The sequence below is a fragment of the Pyrus communis genome, chromosome 11 (genome assembly GCF_041283825.1).
Source record: "Pyrus communis isolate YQ-2024b chromosome 11, ASM4128382v1, whole genome shotgun sequence".
Taxonomy (NCBI): domain Eukaryota; kingdom Viridiplantae; phylum Streptophyta; class Magnoliopsida; order Rosales; family Rosaceae; genus Pyrus; species Pyrus communis.
This window is the reverse complement of record NC_142575.1, coordinates 14,705,236-14,717,641: the sequence shown is the minus strand read 5'-3', so window position 1 is coordinate 14,717,641 and position 12,406 is coordinate 14,705,236.

The window sequence follows — 12,406 nt, the reverse complement described above, 5'->3', positions numbered from 1 at the left end:
CTAAGAAGATGTCATCGATTGTTTTTAGCTGACGTGGATAATTTGGAGCACTAAATCAGTTTAGAATTGTTTGAATGGCTGTGGAAGAAAAGAGAGTGCGCATTAGTACTAAGAAGATGTCATCGATTGTCTTTTGCTGACGTGGATAAACTGGAGCACTGAATCAATTTAGAATTGTTTGAACGACTATGGAAGAAAAGAGAGCACGTGAGGGCAGATAGATAGGTGGAGAGAGAATCCGTCTCCGCAGCTTCATGTGCGCATTTTATAGGATCCAAAGAATAATCCATTTGCCAGATCAGAGTTCTCCAGCGTTGCGCAGGACACTGCAGTATTGTAGCTCAATAACGAAAATGCTGTGCTCCGGTAGAAGCCACTCCCGCGTCGTGCACGTTAGAAGTGAACAACGCACATGGCCCTGAATACCAAAGAAAGACATAGCAAGCTGACACAGTGGCGCACGTTAATGCATTAGCCAATTCAATATGCATGGCCCTTTTATAAAAATTAATTAAGTAAATAAATAAGATGAAATTCTGTATGTATAATCCACCAATCATTGATTGAATATAATTTGTCAACTCCCAGCCTCCATGGAAGTGTGTGCCTGCTTTTCTATGTTCTGGTTGGATTTTCGTAGCATAAGCTTAGGGTAACTTGCTTGGTATTTTTTTTTTTTTTTGTCAAAAGGGTAAATTACTTTCAATATAAAAAAAAAAAAAAAAAGGGTGGGATCTACATATTTATTTTTATCTTTCATGCACCCCTCTTGATTTCCGGTCTTAGATCAAATGAATTGAATAAAATCAGTGGACAAAATTTAACAGGGATATGTGCGAAGTAAAAAATAGTATGTGAATAACATTATTCTAAAAAAATTGGTTTTATTGACCTTTTCTTTTTAAACAAAAGTTTTATTGACCTTAATAAAAGAAAAAAATTATGCTAGAAAATTAAATGACCAGACTTATGCCGAAAGATGAAACTAGTTCAATAACCTAAACTAATCTTGTTCTATTTCACATCCACCGATTTTTTATTGAATACACAGATTCAATCAAAATGGAGCGAAAATTAAGTTTTATGTTGTAAAGTGGTGATATTTTTATCTTCGAGAGTGTAGACATGCAAATTTCGATGAAAATAAATGTCCACCTCATAACAGCTCTGAGAATGCACAGACACACAAAGAGAATTAAGAGAGAGAGGAAGATAAAAGGAGAAAGTATATATTTGATTAGATGTCGAAAAGATCATACAATCATGTTCATCCTCACTATTTATACTTACTAGTTTGCTTAATGACTAAGCTAACCATCTAACTAACTACCCTTCTAGGATTGTGACACTTGTCATCACAAGATCATTTCATACAATAAACCGTCCTAGCTACACATCACTCAATACACCCCTTCAATCTCAATTGGGGAACCCTAGTTTGAGATTGTTACAGTGTTGAACAAATAAAGGTCCATGAAGACCCTTTGTCAAAATATCAGCCACCTGATCAGTAATGGAAATATAATCAACATGCAAGTCTCCTTTTTGCACCCTTTCACGAACAAAATGAAAGTCTGTATCGAGATGTTTAATCCGAGTGTGAAAAACCGGATTAGAACACAAAGCCAAAGCTGAAATATTGTCACAGTGCAAAACAGGAGGTGAGGGCAAGAAAACTTGTAAATCTTTCAAGATCAATCGTATCCAGGCAACATCTGCAGCAGCATTAGCTAGAGCTTTATACTCAGCCTCTGTTAAACTGCGAAAAACACTTGCTTGCTTCTTGGACTGCCATGGTACTGGATTCTATCCCAAAAACACCACATATCCAGTAGTTGATTGTCTTATGTTGATATCAGATGCCCAATCTGCATCACTAAATGCTAATAATTCAAAAGTATGTGTAGAGGAATATGTAAGTCCACATGCCAAAGTACCATGAAGATATCGAAGAATCCGCTTTACCAAATGAAAATGAACATCAGTAGGATTTGACATGAATTGGCAAGCATAGTTCACTGCAAAAGATGTGTATGGTCTAGTAAAAGTGAGATACTATAATGCTCCTACTAAACTGCGAAACTCAGTAGGATCAGACAGTGGTATGCCTTCATCTTTAAGCAACTGAGTATGTGGCTTGCAAGGAGTTGGACAGGCTTTACAAGATACCATACCAGCTTTTTTTATTAGAGCGTTAGCATAAGTTGATTGAGACGTAAACAAATCACCATTGTCTTGATAAGTAATTTGTAAACCCAAGAAGAAGGTGAGTTGTCACATGTCTTTCATATCAAACACCATTCCCAATTCATCAATAACTTGTTCTACCAAAACTGAATCAGAACCGGGGATGATTATATCATCAACATATAGAAAAAGAATAATCACTGCACTACCTTAAGTTTTAACAAACAAACTAGGATCCGAATCTGAAACAATGAATCCCAATGTAGGCAAATAAGTTGTAAACTTAGAATTCTAGGCTCAAGGTGCCTGTTTCAATCCATACAGTGATTTTCTGAGCTTGCAAACATAATCAGGATCTTGAGGATCCTTGAAACCTTGGGGCTGTTTCATAAACACTTCCTCCTGCAAATCTCCATGAACGAATTCGTTCTTGACATCTAATTGTCTCAAAGACCATTTGTGAGAAGTGGCAAGTGCCAAAACAATTCTTACAGTACTGTGTCTAACAACAGGACTGAAAGTTTCATCATAATCTAAACCATGTGCTTGACTGAACCCCTGAGCAACTAGTCTAGCTTTATATCTGGAAACTACACCATTTTGATCCTTCTTGACTTTATAAATCCACTTGCTTCCAATAATATTCTTATCAGAAGGTAAAGGAACAAGATCCCAAGTCCCTTGTTTCTGAAGTGCAGAGAACTCCTCTGTCATAGCATCTCCCCAATGAGAATTAGCAATAGCATGTTTATAAGATGCAGGTTCAATAGGCTCAGATATGTCCAATATAGCAATACAACCAAGTAAAACATTATCATCAAAAGAAGGATATGAACTAGAGGAAATAGGATTAGCCGTTGCAGAATAGGCACTATAATCTTTCCTATTAATAACCCCAAATCTAAGTCTAGTAGTCATAGAATGAACATTGAAGGAATCATAATTATCATTATGTATGGAACTAGAAGACAATTCATTAGCAGATGGAAGGGAGAAAGGTACCTCCAATGGTGCAGGACTTTAGACAGGCAACAAAGATGTAGTTGGATGAGAGGAGTGTGGAGTAGTGTTAGGATGAGAGGTCTGTATTGAAGAAGAAGAGCTTACATCTTGACCCATACCAAAGAGCACTAGATTATCATTCACTGAAGATGTATCATGAACCACTGAATCAGAACCATTATGCACAGAGGATGTAGTTTGGTGTTGTTGACCAAATCTTGCTCTAGAATAAATTGGTAGCATAAAAGGAGTAACCACTGGATGCTTTAACTGATAGTGAGGTCTATTCACAGTATGTTGCACTATGGAACTTTGTTGAAATGGAAACACCTATTCATCATAAACCACATGCCTCGAAATAAACAATCTTCGCTTCCCTCCATGATAGCAAACAACTCCTTTATATCCTAAAACATATCCCAGAAGTATATATTCATTTGTTCTGGGGTCCAATTTATTCTTAGTATAAGGTCTAAGACATATAAACAACGGACCCAAATACCTTAAGTGAATTGACTAATGGATGAGTCCCAAACAACTTGAAGTAAGGAGATTGCCAATCTAAGGATTTGCAAGGCATTCGATTGATAAGAAAAATAGCATGAGAACAAGCATGCATCCAAAAATTATGAGGCAAAGAAGCAGTAGTCAACAATGTAATAGCAGTCTCTATAATATGTCGATGTTTTCGCTCAGCAGTTCCATTTTGCTAAGGTGTATGAGGACAAGAAATAAGATGAACAACCGCTTTTGAATTCAAAAATTTCTTAAATGCAAAGGTCATATACTCTCCACCACCATCTGACTGAAAATATTAAATAGAAGTATGAAAATGATTCTGAATAAATGCATAAAAGGTCTCAAAAAACAGAGAGCACTTGAGATTTATAAACCAGAGGAAACAACCATATAAACTTTGTATAGTCATCAATAAAGCTCACATAGTATTTATATCCTTCAAGTGATACAGCAGGAGAAGGTCCCCATACATCACTACTTATCCTTTGAAATGGTCTTACAGACAATTGTGAACTATAAGAGAACACATGTCTAGACATTTTGCCACTTAAGCAGAAACTGCATACATGTTTATTCACATCTGGTTTATACAAGACCTTAAAATTAGAAAGTATAATATGTGACACGTCATTGCTAGGATGTCCTAGTCTATGATGCCAAAGAGAAGCCTTCACCACTTGACCAAGAAAAAGCCTTTGGAAGAGAAACTGACTGTTGCTTGTGATGCTTGAAAGACAAACTCTTAGGTATGTAATACAGACCTCCACTACTCCTTCCTCTCATTAGGATTGCCCTTGTTGCCTTGTCCTGCAACTCTGAGAACCTAAGCTATGATACCATCATAACAGCTTTGAGAATGCACAGCCACATAAAGAGAATTAAGAGAGAGAGGAAAATAAAAGGAGAAAGTATATATTTGATTAGTTATCGAAAAGATCATACAATCTTGCTCACCCTCACTATTTATACTTACTAGTTTGCTTAATGAATAAGCTAACCATCTAACTAACTACCCTTCTAGGATTGTGGCACTTGTCATAACAAGATCATTTCATACAATAAACCCTTCTAGCTACACATCACTCAATACCACCAACGCATTAAATTTCGGCATGCAAGGGCTTACGTGGTATGTACCATGTATCTCACAAATTGTACACATGGCATGTGGCTCATCAAAGCTGGTCGAGTCATCAAAAGGACACGTGGTGACATTTGGCGGAAAACAGTTAAAGAATTATCTTTATTAATTCTTTAATTAGTTTTAATTTAAATCAAACAAATTAATTAATCTCTACTAATTAATAAAATACTTATTGTCAACCAAAACCTTATGAAAATACTAGTTTAACCCTCTAATTAAAACAGAACATGAATAAGAAATATAAGGCAGAAATGTAATTTCACACAACCAAATTTTGCTGTTTTTTTTTCAAAGCATCACCTACATGTAATCCTAACATATCTCTAATTAAAAATAAATAAATGAAAGAAAAAAAAAACAAAACAAAAACTTTCCACTCCCACATTTTCTATCACTCTATTTCTCTCTCCTTCTATTTCAAAAACAAAAGTAAAAATTTTTCTCACACACTTTGTGTGTGCCCATATGCTAGTTTAAATTAATGGATGGAGTCAATCACGAACCAAGACACAAATCAAGTCTTGGTTCCTTCTTATGCAAAGCTTGAAAAGTCTACAACTAGAAGGCTCCAAGACAAAGTAAGGGGTTCAGATAAGGGTGGATTTTTTTGCCAATTTACCGTGCCGTACTGATTTTGTGCCAAATTTTTTATGCCAATCAGTAATGGTACAGCATTGTATCATACCGAAATTTCATGGTACGGTATTTGTAATGGATACATATTTATAATATATATATTGATAATATTCCAATAATTTGAAAATAAAACCCTATTTATATTAGCATTGTTGTTGGTGACTTTGTTCTCTTGAGTTGGTGGAAATCAAACACAAAAGAGTTCCCAATTCTTTCACAAATAGCTAAGGACATCCTTGCAATCCCCACTTCTACTGTTGCTAATGAAAATGCATTTAGCCTAAGGAGGATGGTTGTGGACCCTTTTAGGGCATCCTTGACTGGTAGAGGCACTAGTGTGTACTAATGATTGGCTTAGGGCGGATGAAGTAAGCTCCTACAAGGAACCAACAGAAGATATGCTTCAATTTTACAAGGAAATGGAAGAAGTGAAAACAAGTAAGATATGCTTTAAACTTTTTAGTAAATTTTTTATTAAATGGTTTTCAACTTTAATTCTTCTTGCAATCAATATGTTTTCTTTGTTTGTAATGTAGGTTTGACACAATTTCAATGCCTCCTCCAAAAGTTTCAACATCTCAAGCTTGAAGAATTGATCAATGAATTTTACTTTTTGAAGTTTAGTTCCAATTGTCATTTGGTTTGAAACTTTAACTTCTATTTGTTTTTGTTTGTAACTTCTATTTGGATTGTAAGCTCAATTTTCATCATAAATCTTGATGCATCATTTGAATTATTTTGTGCGTGAATTGTGAATGATAAATAATAGATGAATTTATGTCACGCCCCGGACCCGGAATCGGTAATAAAAACTCAAACCCGAATCTGAAACGTGAGTTAAAAGCTACATAATTAAAAGGAAATTGGAACGGGTTGGAAAATAAACTCCTCTTATTAAAAAATAACTCCAAAATCCTTACAAGTTGTACAAAAGTAATAAATTAAAATCTTTAAATTTCTCCTCAACCACAACCTCAGCTCTTCCAACACTTGTCTTGCCAAATAACACCTGTCTTTCCAAATAACTCATTTGTAAAATAATAGGTGAGGGGTAAGCAACAACCACCGTCGCTCAGTGAGTAGAATATATAATATGTCAGTCAAGCGATGTCATTTTACACACTCTAGAAAGTACAATAATAATATCAAAGCTTTAACCACGTAATTTCATATCACATCATCCCTTCACGTGTCCACTATATCCTTCATAAATTGTAACTCACCACGTGACCCCTAATGACCATTCTGCCCTAATGTCCTCGTGTGCAGTTTACATTTATCCCTCGGATTAATGCAACACCAAAGTTCTCATGCTCCATGAACATCTCAAACAATTCACTGATCAGATATATAAATAACAACTCTAAAATTACTTCACAAAATCCAACATGCTTGACTTGAAATAGATAGAGATTTATAAATAGATAAAACCCACAATAGTTCGTGGTTTTCATTTATCGAAAATAAGAACTTTTAAACACATTACATAAACCACTCACATCGATAATCCAAGCTTTAGCAAGACAACCCAACTAACAATCTCCACACAACAAGCATACTAACGCAAACTCTCTTTCTTGTCTCTCTGTAACCCGATCTCTCTCCACACACACATATTAGGACTAACACTTTGCATGTCAAACTCTCATGGTTCCTTTCTCATTAACATGCATGCAACCATAGACCTTATTGCCAATCCAACTCACATTCTTAAAACAGAGAGATGAAGTCCCCATTTATAGTACCGAGCGGCTCCAAAACTTAGTGACTCATAAAGGCACGTATCAATTGTCATGGAATTATAACATGAGGAGATGACACCTAATTAGGTGATTAAGCTAACGATTAAATGGTGGCAATAAGATGTGTCAATTGCATGCAAGACTTGAATTGTGGAGCTACACGTCCAACCCAGCATGGTGCTTACAAGCACCTTAAAAAGGATAGGAGATAAGGCCGCATGGTAAGCTTCACACGTCGACCTTATAAACTTATGACTAAACATAAGCATGGTTCTAGGGCTTAACTAAGAAAAATATTCCAAAACTTAGCTTCAAGTCTAATAAAATAAATAATAACTTAAACATAGGGCTTTCATCAATATAAAATACGGATTCTCACAATTTAGGCTACAATGTATGAGATACAGGTGCGAAGGTGTGGGACAGATGGTGGTGGTGGACTCCATCGGATATCAGATCGGATGACGGTGATTGGTTGAAGTCAAAAATGAACAAGCGGCCTCCGTGGGCTTGGCTGCAGAGGACCAAGAGGAGGAGGAAGAAGGACACGTTAGTGGGTTTAGACATGGCGGAAGGCAGGTGGGTTCGGTGCTGCTCTCTCTGCTTTGAGGAACAAGAAAGACCTAATGGTCTTTTGATCCAAATCAGGTGCAAAATCCGCAGCTTCCTCCTTAGAGGAAGAAAACAGGGAGAAATGGGGGAGAAATAGAGAGCAGGGAGAAGACAGTCGACCGTAGCAAAAAGGGAAAACAATGAGGAAGAGGGGAGTGAGAGCATAGTGAGAACATGTGTTATAATTAATATAATATTATTATAAATAAAAAAATACTAATATTTTATTGTCTATTGCCAGGGTTATTAAAGTGTAACGGTGGAGATGCAAAAGACGGTTACTGTTCATTAAGGATAGTTACTGTTCACTGGGTGGATATCATAGTGTTGCCTGGGAGGACATTTCCCACGGTGGAACTGCTCTTAGGTAACATGATAAAGGGTACCCAAGAACAATTGGTTGCTCACCGCTCACTAACTGCTCAGTAACACCTTCTAAAATTTAAAGATAGCAGTTGAGCGAGAAGGTAAACTACCAACTATTGCTAGCAGCTTTTTAACATGATAATTACCTCATATTACCCTGTGCCATTCAATTAGGGAAGTAATTTTCACACATATTTTTAACTTTTAGCACACCTTATATTTAATTATGATCATTAATTTTGCTTAATTTTTTAAATCTGATAATTATAAATAAAAATCAACCTGTGAAACTTTTTGTTCCACTCAATTACTCTGTATTTCACATCAGTCATTTTCTTTCTTGTAGGAGTTGCACATGAATCCACTTTTGATGCTTCTAGAATAAAGAATTCGATTTCAAAAAATACAGTAGCATATATGAATGACCTCATGCTATCATAGTTAGGTGAAATTAGGTGAGAAACGTCGGTCAGCTCTCATGTGACGTCAGAGCTACAAATTTTTTATATCGCTTTCTTGAGATGCCTTATCAAAATTGAGAAAATTGGATTGAAACTTAATAATTTTCTCTTCTTATAAAAAAGAAAAATATTTTGTCCCAACTTTCAACTTTTTGCTTAAATAGATGCAAAAAATTAATAATCACAAGATATAAACTGAACCGGAACATTACTACACTCAGACATCTAATGAAACTAAATTTAGAGATAAAATTTTAAAAATTAAAGTATATGAAAGTTGATGATTGATTTATTACTTAAACATTGATAAACGTGCTTATTTATATTGGTGACACATAATTTAGTTTGCAAATTTAGTCTCCCTATTATTGCTCAACCACATTTTCACCCAATTCTATCGAGATCACGACCTTCATCCACCTTTTTAATGAAGAATGAACCTACTTGTATTTGTAAACCCTACTTTAGAAAAGTAATTGATAAAAAAATTGGACTACCTAGCAGTCCGAGACCCATTTTTTTCTAAGAAAGAAAACAACGTTAAGCAACATGTTTCTTTTGTTCAGCCAGATTTTACGACCTATTTTTTATTGCGCACCAAAATATAAGATAAATGGCGAATACGTTTACTCACTCGCAGATATCACATATCACATGTTGCATATCTACTACATATTATCTATACCTCTATCACCGGTTCTTTTTTGTTGTTAATCTACCTCTATATATTTTTATTCTACCAGTATTGCAAATTAATTGTATTTTATTTATTTAAATATCACAAATTTTGATAATCTATCCTTTGTATCATCTACCTATACGATAGGTTTTTGTTCATAATTTACATATAACATAGATTATTTTTTATTATGTATGTCACATGTTTTTTTTAGTCTACAACTACCACAGATTAATTATATTAGCTACATATGTTATACATTTTTATTTTATTTTTTATCTACCTCTCACAATGTTTCTTTTAATTTTTGATAAACTTACAAGATTTTTTGTATATGAGTTTTTAAAAAAAAAAAAAAACATAAATATATGATAAACGTGACTTACACGTGATCATCTACCTATATGATAGGTTAAGATAAAACATACAATTTGATGGAAAAATCAAATCAAGCTCCATTCTTGGTTTACAACAAAACACCAACAAAATGAGAAAGTAAAGAAATAGGAATAAGGAGACCGAGGCAAATCTGAGTTGGTAACGAGGCTTAAAGATGCCTTCCCACAATTACGAAGAAGAATTTAGGCACAACCCTTCCATAGTTACAGAAGAGAATGCTACTTGCCGACGTTGTTGTGATATCCGGTCCAAAAATATATTTATTTATTTTACAGTTTTAGGAAAATGATTTCAAGGGTGCTTGGTCATTTTTTTTCTTTGGCGTTTGCAAGTGAGTTTAGAATAGATGGATAGAGTTCGATCCCACGAGTGTTTAAACAAAAACTGTTCATGAATTAAAGTTGAAACAAACTTCGCTCGACCACCATAGGTGACAAATCGATACTATGAAGTTTTGTGAACCTGCCACCTTTACCAGAAAAATTTACCATGTACTTTTGGACTTCGTTGCACATACAAAAGTTGTTCCTATTGTTGAGCTCTACAAGCATATAAAATTTGGTGTCATTTGGAGGTATTGAGAAAATTCGGTTTATGTTCGCTGACAAACACCACGCGCAACAGCGTGTAGGGAAAATATGAAAATATCAATTTTAGATAGCGATACGTTCTCGATGTCTTGAGCCCATATTCAAGGTCCATTTTTTAAAATTCGATACGGTGGTTTGATTATTCGAATTTTGGAATAATTGTACCACTGTACGAATTTCATAATTGAGGAATCTGACATTTGGATTGTCGTGAACTTGGAAATAGAATGTTGTAGAGGATTGATGGAGCTTAGTTAGCCAATCATGATGATGTCACATTCCTGGTTGACTTGTGTCTCGATTTATGTGCAAGTACCAATGTGACTCGTTTTGCATATCAGTCTTGATAAGTTTTCTAAGTGGAGTGTTGTGTATGAAATTAGGTTCTATCAGAGCACTTTTGGTTTGTCAAGAACATGTGACGTCTCAGTGATGTGCCCATCGTTTTGTGCGACAATCCTATTGTGGTTATTTTGGAAGTGTGTTGGACTTCAAGTGAGTTGGCTTTTGGAAGTGTGTTGGACTTCAAGTGAGTTGGCTTTAATATTATGTGATAAGTATTTTGCATATGAAATTTGCTTGTTATAAACTTTGTGTGTATAACTTGGATTTACAAATGGTTTTTACCCAGTTAGTGTGTATATATATATATATATGTGTGTGTGTGTGTGTGTGTGTGTGTATGTGTGTATATGTGTGTGTGTGTATATATATATATAAGTTTCTAGAACCCTACATCCTGTTAGATTTCATGAGTGGTTCTAGAATTCTACTGTGGTTCTTGAGAGGTTCATGAATTATGTGCATAGTTTATATCTGGTTTCACGAGAGGTTTGTTTAGGACCCTACTTTGCGTATCCTTGTTCCCGGTTCCATGAGAGGTTTTGAAAGGGATAACTTTGTGATATTTGTCGCTCTAGCCCTATGATTTTATTACATATATGAAACTATGAATGAGTGCCCATCAATTATAAAAAGACAGTTGGATGCCTGTGTGGGTTCAATCAAGATTTATGAGAGGATATTTTACATATATAAAGGATTGCGAAATGTTTTTAAGCCACATATGTTATATTATTGTCACTCACACGAGCTTTATATCTTATTCGAGTTTAACTTTGTCGGTGCACCATTCCCATGGTGGAGGGTTGTTTTGCAGAGTAACAAATAGCGGTTAGAGAAAATGTTTTCAAAGATTGTAGTGCAGCTGGTGTGTGTAGTGCACTCAAGTGTAGGGTGGTTTCCTTTGCAATTTTGTTTCAGCTGAATATCGACTTGATGTATTATTGTACCGTTACTTCTACTGCCATGTGTGACATATCTCAGATTGAGGTGAGGCAGTTGCCGTGATGGAGTTTGATTTGACTTTTACATAAATTGGAACATGAAGAAGAGAGAAGAAGAAGAAATAATGAGAAATTAGGAGACGAGTCCATACTTGGATAAGGAGAGGAAGAGAATTTTTGTAATTATCCTATCGGTAGAGATATAATTATATTTTAAAACCTCCAATAGTCAAAATTAATCATAAATTGAAGGAGAAGATAATCCTAAATTCAAGGGATATATTACGGGTAAATCAGGTAAAGGAAGGTGATTTATTGAAGCTAATTCAATGCATTTGACTATTCATAATGGGAGAGCGGGTTAAGCTTTATAATGAGCTAGTAATAATGTGGTTTAATTCTCGTTCAAATTTGTCTTTGACGAGAATCGAACTTAAAATCTCTCACTTACTAGTGTAGAGAAATATATCAGTAGACCATAATACTAAAGGCTAGTTTGGAGTTATTGTGCTGTGAAAAAAAAAAAAAAAAAAAAAAAAAACTCTGTTTTTAGAAGCAGAGGTAGAGTTGCTTATACTTTATATTGTTTTTGAACCATGATTTCGACAAAACGCACTTTTTTTTTTTCATTTACCAAACACAATTTTAGCTCAAATTTAAAAAAAATTAAAAAAAACTGCTTTTAAAATAATTACAGCAATGCTAAACCGGTCCTAATTTGGTATATCAACTGCTTAATTGTAAGGAAATAACTAAAGTTGGATAATGAAATGAAATAAATAA